Source organism: Bemisia tabaci, chromosome 3 (genome assembly GCF_918797505.1).
Source record: "Bemisia tabaci chromosome 3, PGI_BMITA_v3".
NCBI classification, from domain to species: Eukaryota; Metazoa; Arthropoda; class Insecta; order Hemiptera; family Aleyrodidae; genus Bemisia; species Bemisia tabaci.
In genome coordinates, this window is record NC_092795.1 from 24159272 (window position 1) to 24171767 (window position 12496).

Below are 12496 nucleotides of genomic sequence, written 5' to 3' on the forward strand. Positions count from 1 at the left end.
ATTAAGGTTATCCCCGGTTTATCGATCATTTTCCATAGGATTACATGGCAGATTAATCGATAAATCGCAGAGCACATCACGCCACTGCATAGGGTTCTATCAATTAGAGAGCACTTTCCCTTGGATCCTAATTCGATTGGATCCGGGAGATGAGTCAATCCGAACTTAAGAGGAAAGTAGAGCTGCCACTTACGATACGAACCGCGTGGTAAGCCTGCTTTTAGTGGCGGGAAAAGCTGAGAAGAGGTCGTGTTCGATTAACGTCTTCGTCTTGTTTCCGGTGATCGGCCGAGATTACAATTTTTAGCTCTTTTATGGAAAGTAAAGCGCGCAACCGAAGTGTTCGATTATAATAAAAACGTTCCAGTTGCACACTGTTGCGAAGCGTAAATGATCGAGAGTCAATATTTTCCCATTTGAAGCTAAGGTAAGTTAAGAACCGATTATTAAGGTTATCGTTGCGAACACCCTGTGTATCGATCCTTCTCCGTGGGTTTAAATGGCAGATCAACCGAAAAATCGCAACGCACTCGCTACGCCTCTGTTGTGTGAAGCTTGAATCGAAGAAAAGTGGTTTGCTGTTCTATTTCTTCGTAAGACTCAAAGTTAAGGACAAAGTTTAACGACCAATTCTACGTCCAAATTATCTTTTCTCGCTCGGGACTGAATTTTTGACAGGAAAAAAATTAGCGAATAGTTCAATGGAGATGTTGCATGTGTGAGAAACTTGCAATTTTACTATTGATTCTTATGTAAAAGTTCGCGAGGAACACGATTGTGCCACTGGTTTTCTCTGAAATCAACTCCCAAGCTTAAAAAAAGCTCTCAAATTCAGGCCAAAATGGAGGGGATATCCCACCCTACCCTGAGAGTCCACCTCTACATCAAAACAAACTCTCCATGCAAGGATAGGGAGCAAATACATTGACAGTGCTGCCACTTCATTTGGGGACTCTAAAACTGAAAACACGGCAACCCTGCTAATGTATTTGCTCCCTATCTTTACATGGAGAGTTTGTCTTGATGTAGAGGTGGACTCTCAGGATAGCGTGGGATATCCCCTCCATTTCGGCCTCAACTTGAGAGCTTCTTTTGAGCTTGGGAGTAGATTTCAGAGAAAACCAGTGGCACCATCGTGTTTCTTGCAAACTTTTACATAAGAATCAACAGTCAAATTGCAAATTTCTTACACATGCAACATCTCCATTCAAAATTACTTAATTTCTTTTCCAAAGTGTGGCTTGGTGCGGATCTTCGTGGTGCCTCTCTTGGTCATTACCAAGATCCCTTTTCCGGCGCGATGATAATTGGTCGACAAGATCAAATTCCATCTCGGCAAACACCGGAGGTTCAGTTCTATGATCTGAAAATTCCCCGCAATCGACCAACAACCTTTCGTTTCTTCAGACTCGTATGTTCCTACATGCAGAACATATTCCTAGCTCTCCGGGACGATGAATCGAGACTGTGGTTCATTGAACTAAACCTCCGGTTTACTGTGGCGCGACTCGGTTCTGTCAACCGAATGGGTAGGTTTGCAAGACCGAGATTTGTCTTGGCACCGCAAAGCGCCTACTGAATTTATTGATTCGTAAAATCGAGATTTTCCCCCATATTCGCGAGGGTGATTTCCTCGTGGCCAGTCACAGATGTTTACATTTCCACGTGAATTTGCTCATTCTCGTTTTTAGATTTTTTTAGCCGAGGAAAATAAGGAAATAAGAGAGAGTCTAGATTCACGATCCGCGGGTTTTAAAATACAATAACATTTTCATCGAGATAGCGTCGGTCCGCGGACGGAGCTCACGAGAGAAAACCGCTTTTGAAGTAAAGGCAAGGGGAAAAGGCGAGATCGAAGGACCGATCAGCGCCGAAAGCATCGAGAGGAGAGATGGAAGAGACATTTTCAAAATTGCATAGTTGGTAGCCGTGCGGGGTGGGGCGGGGTTTTCGTGAGACGGGGGAAAAGATCGCCCGAAATAAAAATTCAACGCTCGTTTTAAAAACGGCACGAGTGCGATGGGATACCCGCGGCGTTTACTACTTTCTGTTACTGAGCTGTTCAATTATTCTGGGATCTCGGTCGTAACCTCTCGCTCAGGGTTGCCGTGTACTTCAGGGTCACGTTCAAATTACGAGTATTGAATGAAATCTCACTCGAGATTTACACCTTTACAGAGGATCAATACTGTTTTTTCTGGAAAGTGTATAAGTTTTCAGGGACACCTCTTCATGGGCGGAATACCTATTGTATTCGGAAATGTATGACTTTACGAACGGGTTTTTTTTTCCAACGGAGGTGGAATCTGCTTTCTCGTGCCTGCGATGCTAATATTTTAAGATGTTGAAAAGGACGCCAAAGTCTGTAAAAATTTCGTAAGTTTACACAAATCCCTGTAATTACCAGGGCCGAATTAAGGGAGTAGTCACATGGGCCGCGGCCCATGGCGGCAAATTTTGCAATTTTTTTGAATGTAGATAGAAAAAAAATCGGATTTAGAAAATAAAAATTATCAATGAGAAAAGGGGACAAAATCTCTCTTTCCTGAGAGTATAGTAATTTCGAATTTTTTCGTTTTTCGGTAATACAAGAGACAGCCTCTTTAATTAGTCGAGTTAAGAGAGGAACCAAACACGCAATTTGGCCTGGAGCTGAGCGCAGAGAGGAATAATGACGAGGACTTGAAAAGAAAAGGACAAGCCCTCGGCGCGGCACGACGGTCGGCATGTAACACATATTAGCGCCTACAAGACTGCATGAATACTTCACCCATTGCGTCAAACACAGTGTGGTCAGGAGCGGTTGGCGTGAGACGCATAGCGCCTACAAGACTGCAGGAATACTTCACGCATTGCGCCAAACACAGATACAGAATCCGCAACTCTGCTCGACTAGGCAACTATTCGTGCTCATGTGTGCGGTATTGCCTAACCTCCTGTTTGAAGGAAAACTAGTGCGTAGAGAAGGAATATTCTTACTCATATTGAGTAAGACGTAAATATCCTTTCTCGAGTGCTGCTGAAATGCTGAATAAAACTACGGCAACTTGAAGCGTAGAGAGAACCGTTTCTCCAGCTGAAAAGAAGGCTCTGCAGCCTCCGTTTGAGGCAGCGAGATCTACTTACGTCACTCAGAGTTCACTTCACCATTCAAACTTGGAATGAACGAGTTCCAGTATGTTCATTTTTTATGAGGCTTAGAGTGCAGGCAATTTAAAGGAGCGCAGAACCCATCAAGAAATGTTACGTTTCTGCATCGACCGATTCGGTTGACACGGTCACAGAAGGGCAACGCTTTTGAGGATTTCTTTGCAAGGACTACATTTTGTATCGCAAGATTTCAAGCTCCGAGAAAAACGTATTTGAAAGGTAAATCCTTGTAGCTCGGAACGTTTTTAATATTGATTCTCCGAATTTAAAAGCTCACAAGGAAACCATTCGCTCAAAAATGACTGGTCAAAAGTTTGAGGCTTTTCGTAGGTTTGATAAGGTATTACCCATTAAGAATATGAAAAAATGTCTCATGCGGAGTTGCGGACGTGGAGAGTCAATTTTGAGTTGATTACGCTCACATTTTGGCAAAATTGCTCTAAAATATCCGAAAAATGTATGACATGACTTCGGTTTTCGTACTTTGGTTTTCATATGGTTTTAAACCATTTATTTCGACCTCGGCCACCATCGTTGTCACTTCTTTTTTTTTTTTTTTTTTTAAAAGAAATTTTATTTAAATATATCGTAACTACTACAAGTGTTTCTTGTATCTATCTACGTGGCTTAAAACTAAAACTTAACAAACTGCATTAATTTTATATGTTAACGTTAGATAATACTATGATTATCTAAAAGAACAGGAATTGTAAATTCTCTGCCTTCTTTCTTAAATGTATTATAACATAAAGGTTTTTAGTTTAATGGTTTTGCATTCTTCCTTTCACCCTCATTCACACTCCATTCACACTCTCACTCATACCTTACAGACTACTTAAATCTTGATGGGAGTTCAAAGGTCTCCCACCTTTTTAACCTTTTCACAGGTATTGTACTATCTAAAAGGTTTAAAGCCTCTACATTGATATGCTTTTCAATACGACATTCATATCTCTTCGTTGTCTCAGCAATTACTTGTCTAACCGTGGGTACCTCTAATTCTCTCCTTATGTCTTCGTTCCTTACGAACCATGGTACTCCAATAATTTCTCGTAGAACCTTCGACTGGAATCTTTCTACCTTATTTATATTAGATTTGCTTGCACAACCCCATAGTTGTGAAGCATACTGCCATATAGGTTTTAATATTTGATTATACAGCAAAATTTTGTTTTTCTTTGACAATTTTGATCTTTTGCCTAACAACCAATACATTTTTTTATACTTTTTATTTAATTCTTTCACCTTGATTCTGATGTGATCTTTAAAAGTAAGTCTAGAGTCTAAATAAACTCCTAAATATCTAGCGCTTGTAACGTAAGGAACTTGTTCATCTTCTATGAGAACTGGTAATTGTGGTATTTTCCTATTTGTAAAAACAGTATGAGCAGATTTACATGCGTTGAGCGTGGCGCCATTGTCAGAAACCCACTCAACCATTTCATCGATAGCTTTTTGTAATCTATGATTAGAGATAAATATGTCTTTGTCTCTTTCTGCTAAGGCAGTATCATCTGCAAAAGTGCCGATAAAGCCCCTCTTCGGTTTTGGGATGTCGCTAGTGAAGATATTGTATAAATATGGGCCCAGGCATGATCCTTGCGGTACTCCTGCCTTTATTCTTCTATATGTTGAATAACAATTATTAAATCTAACTCTAAATTTTCTGTTCTCCAGGTAAGATTTGATTAGCTTATAATGATTAAATGGTAAAAAAATTCGTATTTTGAAGAGAAGACCCAGATGCCAGACTTTATCAAAAGCTGCTGAAATATCTAAAAAAATCATCGAACATACTTCTTTATTTTCCAATGTTCTCTCTATAAGACTCACAACTCTGTGCACTTGTTCTATGGTAGAATGTGACGCCCTGAAACCGAATTGGTGATTTGGTATTATCTTTCTTTCTTCTAAAATTGGCAATAGTCTTTTTAAGTAAGCCCTTTCAAATAGTTTACTTACCACTGACAATAATGAAATCGGCCTGTAGGAATCTACCTTTTCCATGGGTTTATTTGGTTTCGGGATAACAATTACTTCCGCAGTCTTCCAGGATTCTGGCACATATCCTATTGTAATAATTGCATTAAAAATTTCGGCTAGTTTGGCAATCACTCTCATTGGGAGCTGTTTTAGAATCTCACCAGTGATCCCATCAGCGCCCGGGGCTTTTTTTAATTTAACTTTATATTTAATTAGATCAAATAATTCTGTTTTTGTAATTTTAGGAACTTCCAAATTGTCTCGCTCTTCTATTTCTAGCAATTTGTCAGCAAGATCGCATTCGTCCTTAAGACTTTTCCTAGGAGTGAATATACTTTCCAAATGATCAGCGAAAACTTTAGCTTTCCCTTCATCGTCTTTTACTTTAACATTATGTTTATCTAATATGGGCGGTGAATAAAAAATCTGATTTTTAAGGTACTTTGTCGCCTTCCAGAGGGAATAATCAGTAGGGGCCGTAGGTGTTAAGTGTTTCAGAAAATTTTCAGTTTCTTTATTTTTAAAAAACTAGCTCATTTTTGAGACCTCTCTATTTAGTCTATTTAATTTATTTTTTAGTGCATTAGTTCTTTCTTTCATCCATAATTTCCTAACCTTCCTGGCCTCGCTAATTATTTCCAGAAGTTCATGAGGAACTTTAGGGGCTAATTTCGTTCGTCTAACAATTGGAGTATTTCTTTTTGCTGCTGTAATGATCTGCTCAGTGATAAGTGCGACTTCGTCTTCAATTTGCTGTTGTGTATCTATAGGATTTTTTAACGTAACAATTGAATTTAGTTCTTCTCTAAATGCTTAGTTTCCTCTCTGCCGTCAGTCCGTTTCTCTGCCGTCAGTCCGTTATTCTCTATAGAAAAGTTTGTGCCGAAATAATAACTTGATTTTAACGTATTATTTTTTCCTCCGCCAAAATATATGTTACGCACAGATCGTGTAATTGCCCAGTTCATGAATTGGGCAGATTTTTGCTCATTTCATGAAATGGGCAATGTTGTTGCCCAAATTGTGAAATGGCACCAAAATTGCCCATTTCATGAATTGGGGCGGGAAAAAATCGCCCAATTCACGCATTGGGCAAATAATGAAAAAAACGCTCACACTCAATTTGTGTAATTGCCCAATTCGTGAACTGGGGCATGAAAATATTGAAAGTAAGTATTGAAAAAAGTAGAAAGTAGGAAATAATATCATGCTCGGGTAGAGATGTTGATTGTACTGCTGTCGGCGGCTATTTCAATAACAGCATCGAAATCTGCCGTAAGGGATATAATTAATAATGTTCACTCCTCCATAAATCACAAGGGTGAAAAGAAAACCCACCTGAAGCTTGCTGAGACTTATGGGGACATTCCAAGAAGTGTTGTGACCGCTTTTATAAGTGAGTGTGAGCGCTGCACAGAGAAGCACCGCAAAAAGGAGATTGGCCCAGGCATTGTCGTGAAACCAATAACAGCGACTGCCCTGAATCAAAGGGGTCAGGTAGACCTCATTGATTATCAGAGTCTGCCCGACGGAAATTTCAAGTGGATACTTCATTATAAAGAGTTCATTACGAAATACAGTTTCCTGCGTCCCTTGACATCCAAAAAGGCTAGTGAAGTAGCAAACGTACTCCTTCACATTTTCTTAGATTTTGGAACTCCTCACATTTTCCAAAGTGACAATGGTCGTGAATTCACCGCCGAGGTCATCAAGGAGTTAGGATCAGTATGGCCAGGACTTCTTATGGTAAATGGGCGACCAAGACACCCCCAAAGTCAAGGATCTGTTGAGCGAGCCAATGCGTGTGTGAAGGATGCTCTTGTGGCATGGATGCCTGATAACAATACGAAAAAGTGGAGCACTGGCCTGAAGTTCGTTCAATGAGGTCTTAACACTACCTACCACGAGGCCATCAAAATGGAGCCATATTCGGCAATGTTTGGTGTAAAGGCTAAAATGGGAGTTGCCTCTTCTGTGCCCTCCTGTTACCTTGAAAAACTTGAAAATGCGCTAGACGAAGAAGTGTTCGAAAGTGTCATTAATGGTTGTCAAATTATTGCGGATGCTGTTATTGAAATAGCCGCCGACATTGAACCCAGTGACATAACAACAGCAGTACAATTAACATCTCTACCCGAGCATGATATCATTTCCTACTTTCTACTTTTTTCAATACTTACTTTCAATATTTTCATGCCCCAGTTCACGAATTGGGCAATTACACAAATTGAGTGTGAGCGTTTTTTTCATTATTTGCCCAATGCGTGAATTGGGCGATTTTTTCCCGCCCCAATTCATGAAATGGGCAATTTTGGTGCCATTTCACAATTTGGGCAACAACATTGCCCATTTCATGAAATGAGCAAAAATCTGCCCAATTCATGAACTGGGCAATTACACGATCTGTGCGTAACATATATATAAAAAAAAATACATATGAACTTGTGTTCTTTTCAATAACTCCGCATAGCACAGTACGGACCTGTTTCAAATAAATAAAAAATTATCGCAATTGTCGCACTTCAGCTGAGCACCAATTTTTGCAAGATGACAGTAAAGATTTTCCTTCACTTGCATCAATGAAAAATGATCGATTTTGGGTGCGACATATCAACGACTATATAGAGCCGAAAAAAGAGGATGTCCGATTCTCTCTCAAGTCGCTAAACATTTCCAATTTCTTCTCTTTATGAGACATCATCTGGATGAAAAGAGAGGAAATCGAACCTTTTCCCCGGAATTTTTGGTGAACATTTTCCACTCATTCAAAAATTTTCATAGGAAATTTCAAGGGAACATTCCGTCCGAATGTCTCTCAAGAAAATTTAACATAATATGCGATCGCGAAACGTTGCAATATAAATACGAATTTTTCGACTAGACTCATCGATAAATCGATAGTTTTACACGCGTTTCAATAGATGAGGCCCAGTGTTGCCAATTCGTATGAATTTTACTCGTGTATGGGCGAAAAGTCTTGAGCGACAACTCCGCGTGCCACTTTTTTTCAGAATCAATTTGCGAGCGAAGTGCAAAGACCCCTCACGTACGGCGAAGATAAATAGAGAAAACATGAGAGAATACACGATTGAACGCTGAAAGGACCAGGTCGTCGGCGGACGGGGGGTGGGTGACACGGAAGAAGGCGGTGTTTGCCTTTTGAAGAGGTCTCGAGTGACCTATCAATTCGTTCACGGTCGGGGGACGCGCGACGCGACAGTGGCGCTCGATACGGCTGCAGCGTGAACCATTAGGTAGCACGAACGAATCAAAGCTCGGAGCAACATATTGCCATGCTAAGGAAAAATGTCCTATGAAAATTCTGGCCTTGCCAAATTTCCTCTGAAAAAATGCGAACTTCTGACAATTTTCGAAATATTTTTCATTGAACGTTTTTGAAAGTTTTTCTTCACAAATCTAGTGCTTTTGAAAAGTTCAAGGATAAACATCCGTCTGTCCGTATTACTTATCCCTGAAATGAATATTATGTCGGAGAGAATTCGGGGACATTTGAATATTCATGCGATTTTTTAGTTCAGCACGGCAGCGTAGCAATGAAAAATGGAAACAAAAAGAATCCGTCGATGTTAAAAGCTAACAAATCAAAAATAAGCTCTTAGCGGAAAATTCTGCTCTAAAATGGCTCTTTCGTTGATGTTTCAAAAAGTGAACTAATATGTTAAGGCCATTTGATATGGGAATCTCACATAGTTAAAATTAAATTGTTTCTTAAAGTCAATAAAGACTGAACATGCTCGTAGTAAACACCTTCAGAACGATAAGTAGGCAACCCCACGTGGCATCTGTGTTTGAATAGTTATCTTTGGAAAATTAAGGAGTTTCCGAGGTGAAGCAGTCAACAAGACTTGAGAGAAAATCGAACTAATCAATTTTAAGGCTCAAATTATTTGTCCTATTTTATAGGCAAAAAGAGCATTTTTTTTCTCGATGAATATTATTATTAAGAAAAGAGTATCTATAACCAGGAAAACATAGGGTTCCGCAATAAAAATTACTTACTAACTTTTAGGGGTTTTTAGTAAACATCATATTCGACACAGCAAATTTTCTTGGGGAAGGCTTAACTTCGAGTATCGATGCTGTCAGATACCAATAGACTGATTTAGTGGCTGGGTCATTCGATATTATATCGAACCCTGGTTCAAATTTAAACAAACCCAGAACATTGTTTCTGATTCGCGCTCATTCGCGCCCTGTGCACCATGGTGGTGAAATGCGTCCAAGTGTTTCTTACGATCGAAAGTTCTCGTAATTAATGAGTCTTAAGTTGATTTATGACCGGTCAATGACTAAATGGATTGCATTTTGCAAAAAGGAACCACTAGCAATGCAATGTTGCTAAGATTGTGCAACTTCTTTTGTCTTGGAGGAAGACCCCGATTATCCATTAATAGTTTCTATTTTACTCGCTAAAAACTGTGAATTTAAGACAAAAACCACCTTCTAAATTTCATAGTTTTTCACGATTTCCACAATTTTATTGCAAAGGATGAAGTTGCACAATCTTAGCATCATTGCAATGCTAGTGGTTCCTTTTTGCAAAATGCAATCCAAATATTAATAAAAATTAGCACAGTTAACTTATGAAGAGTTTGCTCACGGGGTCATGTTAGTTTGTTTTGGGTTGAACCAAGAGTCCGATATTATATCGAATGACGTAAAAAAGTTTTGAAAATATTTTGAAAATATTTTAATTACAATATTGTCATGAAAATATTTTGATAAAGGTGACAATATTTTCAAAATATTTTCTGCTACCTGGGAGTCACTAAATCTGTCTATAGCAAGCCTATCCGTAACTTTAGACTGCGGTTTGAAAGTACAGGACTTTGCAAAATCTGTGAAACGATGGGTGCCCCCGCCATGCTTGCATGCTCTGCGTCGCTCTAGTGGCGTTGCCCTTTGGTGCATCATAACAAATTGCACATAAGAAGACTTAATTTAATTTATACGGATTATTAAATGCGATTCGGCAGCACGTTTCTTCTTTCTTACCCCTTTACTAGACGTTGAGATCGATACTACCCTCCCGCCGTGATAATTCAAACAGGCCACTCGGCAGTCTTTTTTTGAATTGACTCTTGTCATCAACGAGTCATAAACCTTTGTAAAGACAAGAATAGTTCGTGGCTCCAAAGGCCTCGTTTTGTTGATCTTCCCTCAGAATGACGCGCCGCGTAGCGTGACGTAAAAGGTTACGGTCACCAATCGCCTCCCCCGATCGAGAGGCACGTTAAACTCTCATAAATTTTAAAATTCGCCCGCGATGAAATAATGAAGAATGTGAGCGCGGGTTTTCCTTATTATCACGGTAGTAAAATAAATGAGCAACTTACGCGTCAGTTGTTTTTATTATTTGTTTCGACCGCACTTTAAGCAGCCTCTACCGCCGTGCTAAGGAAAAACGCCGTATGCATATTCGAGAGTTGCTAAATTGCTTCGCACAAAACATGTATTTTTAAAGAAAATTATGCGTATTTTAACTTGAAATTTTCAGACGTTTTAGATAAAATTGCGAACAAAATTGTCTGAACAAACTGAGAAAAAATATTAGCGATTTTCGAGTAAATTAGGTTTTTACTAAAGGAAACATGGCAGCGTCTGCAGGCTCATACGGCGTTCTTCCTTAGCATGCCAGTCTAGGACCTAATCCTACGCGTAGCCCCCCTACCCCTTCATTACCCAGTAGCCGTCCATAAATTACGTCATACCTTAACGAGGGGCGTAGGCAATTGCGTGACGTAACGCTAAATAGATTTTCCCCATTTTCTTCTACCAAGGGCTAGAATTTCAATTCAATCAAGAATGTTATTGCTGCTGAAAAGAATCGTCATAGATGTTTTCAATGCTTGTTCTTATACTCTCCATACTCACCTACTTAAAAAGTAATTCAGCATAATCGAAGCACCTTGGTTGTAGATGTTTTTCTTTCATCATGTGTGTTTTTTGCGTAGTCTTACCAAACTACCAACCTCTGTGTGTCGTATGAGGTTTGATGAGGTATGAGGTTTTCTTACTATTTTTTATTTTTAAAAGAGAGGAGCAAAAATCAGCGTGACGTAAATTTTCAGGTCAATTCTGACCTACGTGACGTGATATTTTAAAGCGAGCTTGACCTGTGTGACCGATAATTGCGACGAAAGTAAGAAAACGAGCCTAAATATCTTATTTTTAGCAAAATTTAATTTATGAATGGCCCATTACCGATCAGTTCTTGGTACCCTTGCTTCAAACATGATGGAAGTCGAATTGCCTGCAGGCGACAAATCGAACTCGGACTATCCTGATTTCGTTTGAAAGAGTCACCTCTAACACTACACTAAATGTAGAAGGCTAAAGAAGATATTTATCATTAGAACTCGATTGTATGCAATAATAAAGAGTTTAACTGCTTGTCGGTCTGCAAAAACTACCTTGATCCATTTAGTAGCTATTTTGAGTTCCTACTGTCACGACACTTATGAAGTTCTCCTCTGTAGAGAATGTGTATGCTGAAGGAAAAACAAGCTTCAAGCTTATGTATTAGACAGATTACTCCTTGTTTTTCTGCCAGGGCAATTACCGTGACACTGGTAATTTTAACATTGTTTAAAAATGGATTACTCTCGATTTTGCAGATCGCCATTCGAAATTCACTTTTGCAATAAAGTATATTATTGCATCTCTTATTTCCTCTTCAATTACTGATGTATTAAAATTGAAGCTTACAACGTGCCAGGGAGATGTGAACGGCCATGTCAAAATTAATTTACCCACGCCTGGATTGTTGTTTAGTCCAATAGTTTGTATAAATTTCAAGCTACAAGTTGATTCATTTCTCTCCGAAAAGATAAGCTAGGAGCGGAGATTCTGAAACGCCACAATTGAGATACGTGGTGTAGCTTTTTAGCCATTGATATGTGCCAATAGTTTTCTTATGATGGTGGATGATTTAAAGGGCGAGCCACAAATATGTTTTATTGCAAAATATGGTTCATTTATGGCTCAAACGTATATCGATGATAATTCAACAATCGGCCCGCAGGAAAAATTTCTTTTACTCTTTGAGCAGTGGCTTCCGCAGAGATTGTTCATGATCGGTATAGATATTTCAAGAAAGTCGCACGTAAAACAATTCTATAATTTTACTCGCTTGGAATTAGTTTATTTCAAGAGGGTCGTTGACCCTTGAACCCATCGTGCATGGTCTTAGAAACGAGCCAATTAGGTTCCGTTCGGTGGAATCCGATTCATGGAGTAATAAAGTAGGTGCGTATCCCATCAGTCGAGAATAGAGTGAAGATGCGGAAAGCCCTCCAATCGCGAAAACCTTCAAGCATCATGTTCTAAATTAAGAAGTTCA

At 39.2% G+C, this 12496-nt stretch overlaps 1 protein-coding gene across 3 annotated transcripts in view; it reads left to right on the forward strand.

Annotated features, from left to right (window-relative positions):
• LOC109031154 (uncharacterized) overlaps window positions 1–12496 on the forward strand; it is a 73361-nt gene that overhangs the window by 27413 nt on the left and 33452 nt on the right. The window lies entirely within an intron of this gene.